Here is a 13,928-nt window from a genome sequence, read left to right as displayed (position 1 = left end):
ATGCAAACACTGTGGGTTTGAATTTCATCTCTATTAGTCCCTACCTTCCTGACCATGAGCTTTGCTTCAGTTCTGTGGGACTCAGTACCTCATCCACAAAAACGAGGTGTTTGAATTAGATAATTTCTAGGCTTCTTTTCAGCTCTAAATCTTTGAAAATTCCTTCTAAGAAAACCCTATGGATCATCCCCAGGTCCCACAACTATTTGTTCAGGAAAACAGTGTTACAAGGTGCACCCAGCTCCCCAATTTCTTTGGTAACATCATAATTAATTACTAATACCTTATTCTCAGCTTCTCCTATATTTAGTGATGTGGTGGTCATGATGATGTACATTAGTAAGCCAAGGGGAGAATTTTACATGCTATCCTTGGGCCCCTATCCTCCTTTGAAACATCATTGTTAATAGAAAATACCTTCTGACTGTTCGAATGTGGAAGGAGTAGTAGTAAAGCCCATACCTTCCTTGCCTCAATCACCAAATGGATCACAGATCGAGGGGGTAGCATCCTATCACATTGACAAGGTAGTACCTCTTTGTTCAATAATATGCAGCACAAAAAAGAAAATGGATCTCTTTTCACTTAATGGAGGTCAGAGTTCCTTCCTGCTAAAGCTTTCATTGAAGATACACATTACCTCTTCCCAGAACATAGTAAAGCTAAGACAATCACAAGATTGAGTTTGTCAGCCAGTTTATAAGCAGGGCTGCTAGAGTTTGGACTGAATTCTTATCTCCTTATCTCCATCAACTGCCTGTCACTAAGAGAGCAGGAATCTGACAGCTCTGCTCCTCCTCTGCTCTACTTCTCTCCTAGTGGATAAAATGAGCACCAGACCTTTCTCTTTTTTAGATTCCTCTGATGTCCTGTATTTGCTCTGAGCAAGAGCTTAGTCACGTAGGCTTTTCAGTGCCTTTCCTATCGTTCCCTCTCCCACATACCCACTAACAGCTACAGATGAGTAAATATAGTTTGCAAATCCTATAGGCTTTTATTTTCAGTCCTTAGAACTGACATCTCCATCCCCTTCTCTTTTTCCCTCTCTCTTTTCCTTTCCTCCTCTTTTTCCTTGGGCTAGCAGTTGAAATGTCTTCTAGGCAAATATTGATTGTGATTCTTGAAACGGGAATAATTATGAGCCTGAAATTTTTAGGATTATTATTAAGGGTTCTGATGTAAAGGCATACATCTAAGTCTTTCTGAAGTTTTGGGCTGGTTGCATCTATATATGAAAGGGAAAGGAATGCAGTCAGGCTGGTAGATGAGACAATGGCCTTAGTCCTTGGGCATAGTTTGTCTTTGTGCTTTTAGCCTCACTCACACATCTGCACTAGAGAACAAAAGAGACAAAGTTCAAAAACTAGGGAACCCTCATAGCTTTTTTGGTAATTATTAAGCAAATAACCATCATATGGCTTGAAATCCAGCCTCAAGAAGTTAAAACTGGGAGATTTAGGAAATGTTCTCTATAAGCTAGAATAAGGTATCTAACAGAGGGACCTTTGCCCTGGAACCAAGAAGAGGAGACCAAAGAAACCACTAAGACTGAAGACATTAGTCACTTGGGAGGGCCCTGCTCTTCATCCTAAAGATTTTGACACCTGGGCCTAAGAATATACTACTGAGGAGATTAGACATTTCAGTAACCATGATGCTGAAGAAACAAAACAGAAGACACCAGTGTGAATCTCTTTGCTAGTCTCAAGCAAGAGTTTCTGCTTTTTCTGAAAGAGCTGAGAAAAGACTATGGGAAATGAATTGAAAGGAGGTGAAAGTATTATCTTTTACCTTGAAGATGTTTCCAAGGATTTCAGCCATGCCAGAAGCTAGAGAGAGCACACAGCATGGAAGTTTCTTGCATAAACCATGAGTCCAGCTGAATAAAATCTGATGGAGCTATATTCAACAGAATTAACAGAATATATTCAACAGAATATATTCAACCTGTGGGAGCAGAGCTTGGCAGGGACTACAACACCATGTAGAGACCATGAGACCAGTCCAGTAGACACCAGAAGACCAGTTGGGAATAGGCCCGGGGGAACAGCATGTCTTCAGTGGAAGACATCAGATACTTCCCAGCATTGGTGGTAAGGGGTCATTTCTAATATGTGCCGTGGGCACACATGCTTGTTGCATATATACCCTTCACTATATGTTGTTGTTCTTCCCACAGAGGTCACATATTTTCATCAGAGTATATCCTAGGTTTTGGGGGAAAAAGCTTTATTGATACTTTTCTTATGATGCCATTTTACAAAATATCTGTTTTGAAGTAATTATGTCTTTTGGCTGACAAAGGTAAATATATTGGTGGAAGCACACAAGCTACGACTTTACAGAATGTAGACTCACAAAATACCTTGAACCTTGGAGATCCACTCTGAGAGTTGTGGGAGAAGTATTGCCCCAGGTACTATGTTTAGAAGTCATTATTAATTGATTTGTATATCACCGAGTTAATGATTCCCCTGATGATCTATATGCTTGGTAGTCCACGTGATACTATATTGATATCTTCATTACAGAGCTAAGAATCTCCCTAAAGTCTACAATTTGACGATCTCCTTTAAATAGCTCTCTCTGTAGAGCAAAACTGGGAAGTAATTTTGCAGATTCATATTTGTTGGCATGTTAAGACCAAGACCCAAAATTAATAGATTATAGTAGATTTGAGCATACAGAAGACTCAGCTTGAGAAAAGTAAAGAGCTTCACCCAGGTCCTAGCCTCCTTAAAAGTCATCTTCCCAATGTATGGGATAAGGCTTCTATTAACAGTCTGGGTCTATTTTCCTAAGGGTTCTTATTCATTTCCTTAACATACTTCCTTTATCCACAAATACCCTTCCCACTCTGGTTCCATAATCTCTGTAAAGTCTGCTTTTTTATAGGGGATAGTTTATTTTCCTTCATAGTATAATATAAGCATACCATGTTTTATTGCATTTTACTTCAAAATGATTGCATTTTTTTTTTACAAATAGAAAGTTTGTTTCAAGCCTGCATCAAGCAAGTCTATTGGTGTCATTTTTCCAACAGCATGTGATCACATCATGTCTCTGTGTCAGATTTTGGTAATTCTCAAAAAATTTCAAACTTTTTCATTATTCCTATATTAGTTATGGTAATCTGTGATCAGTGATCTTTGATGTTACTATTGCAATTGTTTTGGGTCATGATGAACTGCACCCAAATAAAACGGCAACCTTAATCTACAAGTGTTGTATGTGTTCTGACTGCTCCACCAACTTGGCATTCCCCATCTCTCTCTGTCTCTGTCTCTGTCTCTGTCTCTCTCTCTCCCTCTCTCTCTGTCTCTCTGTCTCTCTTTCTCTTTCTGTCTCTCCCCCCCGCCCCAGGCCTTCCCTGAGACAACAATATTGAAATTAAGCCAATCAATAAGTTACAATGGCCTGTAAGTGTTCAAGTGAAAGGAAAAGTCAATCAATGTGGCAAACTTCATTGTTATCTTTTTTTTAAGAAACTGGAAAAGCCACCCCAACCTTCAGCAGCCACCATCTTCATCAGTCAGCAGCCATTAACATCAGGGCAAAACCTTCTGCCAGCAAAAAAATTACAACTCACTCAAGGTTCACTCAGATGATGGTTAGAATTTTTTTTAGCAATAAAGTATATTCTAATTAAGGTATGTACAATTTTTTATACATAATACTATTTCACACTTAATAGACTACAGTTTGGTATAAACATAACTTTTATATGCACTGGGAAACCAAAAAAATCTGTATGACTCACTTTATTGAGATATTTGCTTTATTGTAGAGGTATGGATCCAAACCCACAATATGTCAGAGGTATACCTGTACTAATTCATTACACTCTGAACTCTCCTTGAATTTTTACTCTTCTTTCTATCTTTCTGAGCCTATATGTTGATTTATCTCTCTTCATCTAGGTTTCCTTATATTTTCTCCCTTGGATTTTGGTCTTTTAGCCTTTTTCTTGTATTCCAAGTCTCATATCTCTGGTTATCCTCCTCAGTCTTTGGATACTCACTCTTCTATTATGGCACAAATAGTCCCAAGGCTAGGTGCCCTCAATTTCCTCAAAGGAGGGCTATAGGAGAATCTGAAATGAATTTCTGCCCAGAACAAACTGGAGAAGAGAATCTCCTTTTCCTTGGGCATGGAGAGTCCTCACCCTCTGTCTGACTCTGCCGTGCCCTTGTCTCAGCATTGGTCCTGTCTTCTGTGACCCTTCCTCCGGTTGTTCGCCCCTTCCTTTACATGACTTGGCAGAATTAATATCTGCCATCACATGTGGGATAAGGGGTATGGTATGAGTCATTGCCATTTAGAGACTGGCAAAGGACCTCCATAGCTGAACCTTGAAGCACATGCCTGTGAAATTGCTTTTCCTACATGCACTCATTGTGGAATGTGTTGGCAATGGAGCTGCTAAGTGGAAGTCCTAAGTATCTAAGTTTTCCAACATTATTTCATGGGCTTTAAATTTTGTGTGATGTTTTTGTCTTCTTGTGGAGTTAGTAAATTATCTTTTCATGAAGATAATCAATAAAGAAGATAGATGACTTCAGTGATTCTGAATCATTCTCCGACCCAGAAAAATAAGCTACTCTTTGCTACCTCGAGGCCTTTGTTAGAAAGCAACTAGGCGGTACAACGAACAGAGTGCTAGACTTGGAGTTAGGAGACTTCCTTTTAAATCATGTCTCAGATCCTTCCTATCTCTATGACCTTAAGCAAGTCACTTTAACTTCTGTCTGCCTCAGTTTCCTTATCTGTAAAATGGAGATTATAATAGCACTAAAATAAGATAATATTTATAAAGTGCTTTGCAAACCTTAAAATGCTATATAAATGCTAGGTATTTACTATCATCAATTATACACACTATTCTCTCTTCATAGAATGTCTTCTACCTAAATTTTTTAAATAAAATTTTATTCTTATTTTGAACTTAAGAGTCATCAACAAATATGTCAATATGCAATGGACAAGAAAAAAGATTGAATATGAAATTTTAAATTTCTGTTACATCTAACCTTGTGGTCTCATCTTTCTATCTATTCTTTATAACCTAACTAAAATACCACCTCCCTCATGTGGCCTTTTCTGATCCTATATAAATAAGAACCTTTTGTCTTGGGGACCTCATATAGCATGTTGATTTACACCTGTAAAGCACTTATCACACATTATTATCTACCATCTTTATATGTGTATGTGTCTTTTTGTCAGACTAGACTACCCTTACTCGGTCCATGAGGGCAGAGATCATTTCTAATCTGAATTTTATATCTCTTGCAGGGCCTAGCACAGTGCCATATAGGCAGCAAATGAAATTTATATTTGTTGAATTGAATAGGGAAAAGAAAAATAGAGACAGAGAGACACAGACAGAGTTTTGAAAAAAGAGGGAGGGTAGATATAATTTTCAAATTCCTTGTTTCTTAGCTTGAGGCATATCTAAACTCAAGACTGTGAGCTTTTGTGGAATAAATTTTAAAAGTTTTACTGTTCATGTTTATTTCATCAAAATCAACACCAATGACAGCAATGATAATACATCTTTCATATTCATTTCTACAATTGTCCCCCAAGTGCCTAATTCATCTATTTAATCCCAAATATAGTTAAATTAACCCAAAGTTTAGGAAATTGTCTAGAAATCAATCATGGGGAGACTATCTAGAGAACAATAACAATCTAATAAGCCAAAATGCTAATTATCTAAACACTTCTCAATTTGTAGGATGTCAGAATAATAGACCAAATTTACTGAAATGAAACAGAGTCTTGAAATGTTTTAAGTTCTCTCAAAAGCATAAAAAGAAAAAAAAAAACATTTGGGATCTAATAACATTTGAACATAACATCCATTTAAGAATCAACAGAATGCAAAATAATGAAGTAATAGAATTTTCCTCAAACTCTTGCCTGATGGGGACTCTGTAGCATGTGGATGATTTGGGTGTCATAATGATGACGATAATCACAATGATAGAGAACTGACCTCAAAGTCAGGAAAATTTGGGGTCAAGTCCTACTTCTGTCATACTGATTCAGCAGCTCTAGATAAGTGAGTTAACCTCAAACTCTCATAGCTCTAGGCCAGAGTTGTCAAATACACTGCCCAAGTTACATGCAGCTGCAAGAGGAACTAACTTAAAATTTAAGTGAGAAATATTTAACAAAGTAAATTAAAAAAAAACAACATAGTTTTCTAACTATGTGGTTTTATGGTTTTAACATGTAGTTTTAGGAGTCAATATGAAGCTTGCAGGGATACTTAGGTATGCTCTAATGGTCCTGTGTCTATTTGGGTTTGACATCAGTAGTACAGAGCAGTGCTTCTGAAACTGTGGGTCACAAATCCATATGGGGTCACATAACTGAATATGGGGATTGCAAAAAATTTGGCAACATTAAGTTTCTGGATGTGCAATTACTAAAAATTAATCCAAAATCAAACACATAATGACTCTGAGGTGTTTCTGGCACAACTTGCCCATATTGCATCGCGCAGCTTCAGTGAAGCCTTGGTACTGAACATACAACACATGCACTTTGCACTGCGCATGTAGTTACACCAGGCAACACCAATAAACACTGCCAGAAACACCTCGGCTCCGATTCAAGACTATTGTATGTCATGAATTGTAGTGTTTTTACTGTATATACAAAATCATTAAATAAATTTTGGCTTGGGATTAGGACAGAATTTCCAACAATTTCTGCAATGGCCCTAAACATACTTCTGCCATTTTGTACTATGTATTTATGCAAAGCAGCATTCTATGCGTTGATGATTATAAAATCAAAATATCGATCAACTCTGAAAAGTGTTGAAGATGCTCTACATCCTGTAGTTTCAAATATCCTGCCAAGATTTAATTCTTTATGTAAAAATAAATAAGCACATCCATCTTATTAGTGTGCAAATTTGCTTTCATCTTTAATAAATGGTAAAATTATATGTACACCAAAATTGTTTTAAAATCAATTTCTTCATGATTTATTATCAGCAAATGTTTGATTTGTATAACTATTTTATATCCTTATATACCTGGGGTCATGTAAAAATATCTTAGGCAAAAACATGTCATGAGTAGAAAAAGTTTAAGAAGCCCTGATACACAGAACCTTAACAAGTGCCAATCTGTATTGGTAAAGAGTTTCCATACCCAGGAGTTCCCTATGCCAATGAAATCTCATGTCTAGTTCCTACCCTTTATTGGTCACACATGTGCAATCTCTTTTAATTTATGTAGATTATCTTATGTGGTATAGCGTCCTGAGCTATCATGGATATTGGATTACAACTATTTTGTTAATATTATTAGTAGTAATATTAATAGAAATACTAGGTCATATATACAGGGTGTCCTTAAAGTCTTAATCCCCAAAAATCATAGTTTTAAGTTATTAAAGTATTTTTTAAATAATTCATTCTTTTAGTTCTAAATTTTCTCCATCACTCTCACCCTTTCCACAAATCATTGAGTAAGTAAGCAATATGCTAGCAATTTTACATGTGAAGTCATACAAAAAATATTTCCATATTAGCCATGTTGCCAAAAATAATGGTAAAAAGCAAGAAACACAAAGAAAGTGAAAAAAAAAACTATACTTCAGTCTGCATTGATAGTTCATCAACTATTTCTCTGTGGTAGATAACAGTATTCATCTTGGATTCTTTGGAATTGTATTGGATCATTGTATCGATCAGAGTAGCCAAGTTTTCACAGTGGATCATCCTTACAAAATGACTGTTATTGCACACAATGTTCTCCTGGTTCTGCTCACTTCACTTTGTATCAGTTCATATAAGTCTTATCAGGTTTTTCTAAAACCTTCCTTAAACTATTAAAGTTCAAGGCTATATCAAGACTTTGGGGACACTTGGAATGCTTTGTTGTTATTGTTTTTAATGCATTTTAACAATGCTGCACTGTGGGTTAGTCAATAAAGTTCTACTACCCAATTTTACAGAAAACGGAACCTAGGTTCAGAAAGGGTAAGCAAATTGACCAAGATTTTACTATACATTGTTAGGTTCATGATGTAGCAAATATATATAAGCTTTTACAAACATAGAAAATACCCTTCAAACCTAGAATTGGATCGTAGTTTTACTATGTATCTTTGATTAAATTAATGAATGAACCCCCTCCCCCCTTTCTACATGTCCATGATCTAATGTTTGATGTAGAACTGAAGCATCTTTTGTATGGATTTAAGATGATTCCCATTACAATCCACCCTCTAGGACATCCAAAATATATCATAGTAATAGATAGTATTTATATAATGCCTTAAGGTTTGCAAAGTGTTTTACAAATGTATTTCATTTGATACTCAAAATAACCCAGGGAAGTAGATGTTATTGTTATCTCCAATGTCTCCAGGACCAGCATTCTATCCACTGTGCCACTTAGCTGCATAATAATAATAATAATAATAACTAATAGTTTTATAATGCTTACTGTGTGCCAGACACTATGCTAAGCATTTGCAATTGTTTTCTCATTTGATCCCCCAATAAACCTGGTGAGTAGGTACTATTATCACCCCCATTTTATAGATGAAGAAACTGAGGCAGACAAGTTAAGTGACTTGTCCAGGATCACATAGCTACTAAGTGTCTGAGACAGGATTTGAACAAAGGTCCTTCAAAATCTCACCTTGTCTACAAAGGCTTTACCAATTTAATGAAGGTAATCTTCACTATTATCCCCATGCAATTTATTCACATATACATATATACATATGAATGGATGAAAAAGCATTTATGTGTCTGTTTATTATTTGCAAAAAAACACTGTGCTAAGCACTGGGGAGACAAATGGTGGGTTATGAGGAGATAGTTGCTGCTCTCAAGAAGCTAACACTCTAAATAGGGGAGATAACACATAAAAGTGTTTAGATTCAGAGTGCGTAGAAAGGCAAGAAAGAGCCAAAGGTAGTATACTAGGGAAGATGGCAATGCCTATAGGTCAGTAGGGTGTACTAGAGGGTGCTCAGGGTTTTGGAAGATATAACAACAGAAGAGATTATAAGGTCTGGAGGACTTTAGAATGCAATAGCAGGGGAGATAGTAAGGCCTGTTCGACCTCCATTTCATTGGAAGGCATGTAGTTTATGATCACCAACTCATCCAAGTATTGTAAACAGTCACATCGTTCACTCTTCCTGCCCTACTGCCCTGATGGGGACTAGAAGATCAAGGACCCTGGGGGGGAAGGGAAAAAGGAAGGCAAGGAAAAAGATGCTCCATCTGGCACCCATATGAATATGCGTAAACCCACCATAAATGCCATACACAGCAATGCCTTTCTACTGAATATGTGTACCCATGTTGTCTTGGTCCAGTCATACTTCCTTCTTTAAATGCTTTTAGGCATCTACATTGATAATTTGGACCTTCTGTTATTCTCTTATTAAACAGGTATTAAATATGCCAATTTCTTATTACGCTTGTTATATTACTAGTCAAAGAGGTGGCATGTTGGAATAGATAGAGATCAGGTCTTGGACTCAGGAAAACCTGAGTTCAGGTTTTGTTTCTGATACATACTGGCTGTGTGACTCTGAGCAAGTCACTTAAAATCTTAGTGCCCTATACAGCTCTAAGACTTTAAATTGCAGAGAAAGTGCGAGTCCACATTGGAAGAAGGTATGTCTTCTCCTGGGAGTGACATCAAACAAAGAAATCACAGGGCCAATCCCTATTCCTATCCTAGAGTAGGACTGAGAATGGGGTTAGTAGCACAAAAGCTTCTTTCAGGGGACCATAACTGAACTAATTTTATAATCAGATAGTCACATACATGGAATGATTTGAAGGGCATAAAAAAGGTACCCTTGCTCTTCACATATCAACCTCAAGATATGCCATTCCACTATTCTAACACCATTTTTTGGATCTTAAAGCTCTTCAGGACTTTCAGGTTCCCTTTAACCTGCAGAAAGCCCTAGGTGGTGTCACATCTAATACTTTAGTTATAATGTAAGGATGGGGTGTTGGATAGCTACCTAAAAGAGGACTGGAAAAAAGAAAAGAATATGGATATTACGATAGCAATGAGGATAAAAGGGAGGCAGACTAATAGGAAAAAGTGGAAAGGCCCCCCCAAAAAGCACTTATATCAGAACTTTTTTTCAGAGCTAGAAAAAAAGTTTGTCTTATAGATCTGATGTTTCATCATAGAGTTATTGAATTAGAGCTGGATGGGACCTTAGAGGTCATTTTATCCAAATCATTCATTTTGTAATTCAGAAAACTAAGGCTCAGAGTGATTAAGCAACTTGCGCAGTATCACTCTTTCTTCTATATTATGAACTTCATTAACATGAAAAAATATTTAATAGTCAATAAAAATTAGATATCAAATAATTGGTATTATACAAAATGCAGTATCATTTCCCCCATTAATCTGAAAGAATTTTTTTTTTTTGCTTTCTTCCATTGCCAAGCAGGAGCAAGTGAGATAGTTATATAATAATAATAGTAAATAGCAACTAGTATTTATATGATGCTTTAAAATTTGCAACATGCTTTACAAATAATCTCATTTTAACCTCACAACAACCCTGGAAGATAGTATTATTACACTACCCCATTTTACAGATGATATGAGGTAGAAAAGCCACACAGCTAGTAAGTGTGACTTAATAAGTAAAATTGGTTTTGAAAAGCTCAGAAGGTCTTTTATCCTACTGAAGTAGCTCAGAGAGCGCAATAGTTTAATAACTGCTGGCCTTGCACTCCATGTTGCCCATTACATTCCCAAGTTACCAAACCAGATTGCTACCAAACCAAGTTACCAAATTAAGTGATCAAACCAAAATAAAAGGTAATTGGCAAACATTTATTAAAATAAATAAAAAATAATAATAAAACAGGTGATGTTAATATGTGGTTTTCTAAATCAATATGCAGCCCACAGGGACACTTATATACTGATTTGTGTCCCCTTCCCCCATTTCTATTTGAGTTTGATACCACTTCTCTATACTATGCATTATTCCACATATATGGAAACTGAAAAAAATCACACCAATTACAGGCTTCACTCATGTCTTATATGAGAGATCTGGCAGGGATCGGGGCACCTTATGGTTAGATCAACACTCTATGCTCATTTGTATCTGGAATCTCATGGATGTAAGTATTTCCTCTAAAGATGAATGTGGGGGGAAAGTTGGTGCGTGACTTTTTGTTTGCAGATGCTTATGAGCCTCTGAGGCTGAGATGCAAGAAAGTATGGATCAATTCTCTGCTACTTATGCTAATTTTGGTCTGATAATTAACACCAAGAAAACAGAGATTCTCCACTAGTCAACAATGCACTATCCATATATGGAACCATCAGTTACAGGAAACGGAGAAATTTTGAATGCTATGGATAAATTCACTTACCTTGGCAATATACTTTCCAGGAATGTCTACATAGATAATGAGGTTGACATAAGTATTGCCAAAGTTAGCTCCACATTTGGGAGGCTCTGAAAGTGTGGAAGAGAAGAGATATTAGGCTGCCTACCAAACTGAAGGTCTACAGAAATGTTGTGCTGACCTCATTGTTGTATACCTGTGAAACCTGGACAGTGTACCCGCACCATGCCAGGAAACTGAATCACTTCCATTGGAGTTGTCTTAGGAATAGTCTGAAGATCAACTGGCAAGAAAAGGTAGCAGACATGGAGGTCCTTTCTCAATCTGAGCTGCAAAGCATTTAAACTTTATTGCAGAGAGCACAACTCTGATCATGGGTTGACCACATTGTTCAAATGCCAAGCATGTATTTGCTTAAAAGACTATTTTATGGAGAACTCACAGGAGGTAAGTGCTCACACAGAGGTTAGAAGAAGCGATTCAAGGACCCTCTCTGAAGAACTTTGGAATAGATTGTGAGACGTGGGAGACACTGGCACAGGGCTGCCCAGCATGGCATGCCTGCATCAAAAAGGTGCTGTGCTCTATGAGCAAAGCAGAATAGCAACAGCTCGACAGAAACACGAGATGTACAAATTTAGAGACATCTGCACGCCAAATGTTCACATGGACTATCTGTGCGTGACCTGTGGTAGAGCCTTCTGAGCTCATATTGATCTGATCAGCCACAGACACACTGTACCTCAGCCCTGCCGTAGTTAGGTCATTTTGGTCCTCTTTGAGCACAAAGGACAACAACTAACCAATCAACATATTTGCAACCTTTCCATGTCTGCCCATCCTATGTTATTCTTGCCCATGTCCTCTCCTAAGTTCACAAGTTCAGCACTCAGCATTCTGGGCATTTCCCTCCTCCCTTTGTTTTTTAATTATCTCAAGTCAAGATAACAAGGGGAGGCACAAACACTCCATTGGTTATCCTTTGTTCTCACTTCCATATTTATTTTCTCTCATGCTTTTCTTTGATGACATCCTATATTCCACTTATAACTTGTAATTCTTTGCTTGGGATGTGCTGTAACCCACTCATACCTTTTTATCACTTTGACTTTTGCATTACCATCTGAACAATTCTGATTTTCAAACCTTTGAAGACTATAGTATTCCATGTCTTGCAATCATACAACAATGCAGAATAACAATTTGAACCAACACAGTGGTCTAAATTTAGTCTAGATTGGGTAAGAGTTAAAAGTAATTATTGCTTTCTTCTAGATGAGTGGTTCAGCTATTTCTGCCTAGAATGAGTTGGTGGTCTCAGTTCATTTCCTCAGGTCCCAATGTCTATCAACATACATAAACCACCCATCAAATCACTAATTGGTATCCTCTGTGGAAGTCTCGGAGAAAGGCCAAAAACTTTAACTGTATTGTTCCCTTAAAACAATATTTCCCTAGTAATCTGAAGTTCCAAAGGGCACTTCAGATCACTAGAGATGCTTGAGACTTCTCCTAGCCTTCTATAGGTCCAGATCCTCTGTAGCAATACAAAACTATTTTAAATCCAAAGTTCCCTTTTTAATTCTTATGTGGAAGATAAAAGATTTTTAATGGGCAATTAAAGATCTATGGAGGTCTATTGATTTCCTCTACTAGCAATTATGCCTTATAACTGTTTGCTGAATAAGGAATTGGCATTTTATGAAGCCGGTGATTGGCTGAGATTAATGCTTGCTGAACTTCTGTGGGTTTAGAGTTTAGGTATGGATTACGACCAAAAGTAGAGCTGCTTTTTTAGAGGGCACTCCAAAGTCTTTTATTTAGAAATGGACTGCCAAGCTCATGAGGTTTCTGACATTTTCTAGTTCCAGCCCTGGCTGGAACCCCACTGAAGTCAAGATTTTCAATGTTCCAGAAGATATGCTTTGGTCCTTGTTAAAATCTCAACAGAGAAAAAAGTCCAATGGGTCTACTATCCTTATCTTTTCAAAACCACAGGGAAGGTTCATATGGGTCTTATTATTAAAGGAGTAGTCTGAGCCAACATTCATTTTGAATGATGATCAAAGAACACAAACCCCATGATTCATTATCTGATTAATCCCAAACTAAACACTTGGGAAATTTTGATCACTTAACTTTTTTTTTTAAAAATATACCTATATGACAGATGATAAATAATCAACTCTGAAGTAAAGTTCTTTAGTGCATACAGACCCTCAGAGATCAGATAGCAGTCTTCAATAGCCTTTGAGACTGTGGTCTGCTACAATTTTTCTCATTTTATTAAATTAGAATGGTATATATACTGCTAAAAACCAAATGTAAACCTGCTGTTTACATATTTAACTAAAAATCTAATTTAATTTTAGGGCTTTTTTTTTCTTTAAATGCTCCTACACAATTTGTGTAAGACAGACAGGACATGAAAGCAGTAAAATTTTAGACAAACACTGCAAGCCTTATTAGTCAAATTCAAAATGAACTTAAATCTTTGGGGAATATGCAGTATTTTGCATTTTCTAAGGTTTTTTTTTTTAAA

This window comes from Vombatus ursinus, unplaced genomic scaffold (assembly GCF_900497805.2).
Source record: "Vombatus ursinus unplaced genomic scaffold, bare-nosed wombat genome assembly UNPS02014832.1, whole genome shotgun sequence".
Lineage (NCBI taxonomy): Eukaryota > Metazoa > Chordata > Mammalia > Diprotodontia > Vombatidae > Vombatus > Vombatus ursinus.
Note: the sequence above shows the minus strand (reverse complement) of the source record.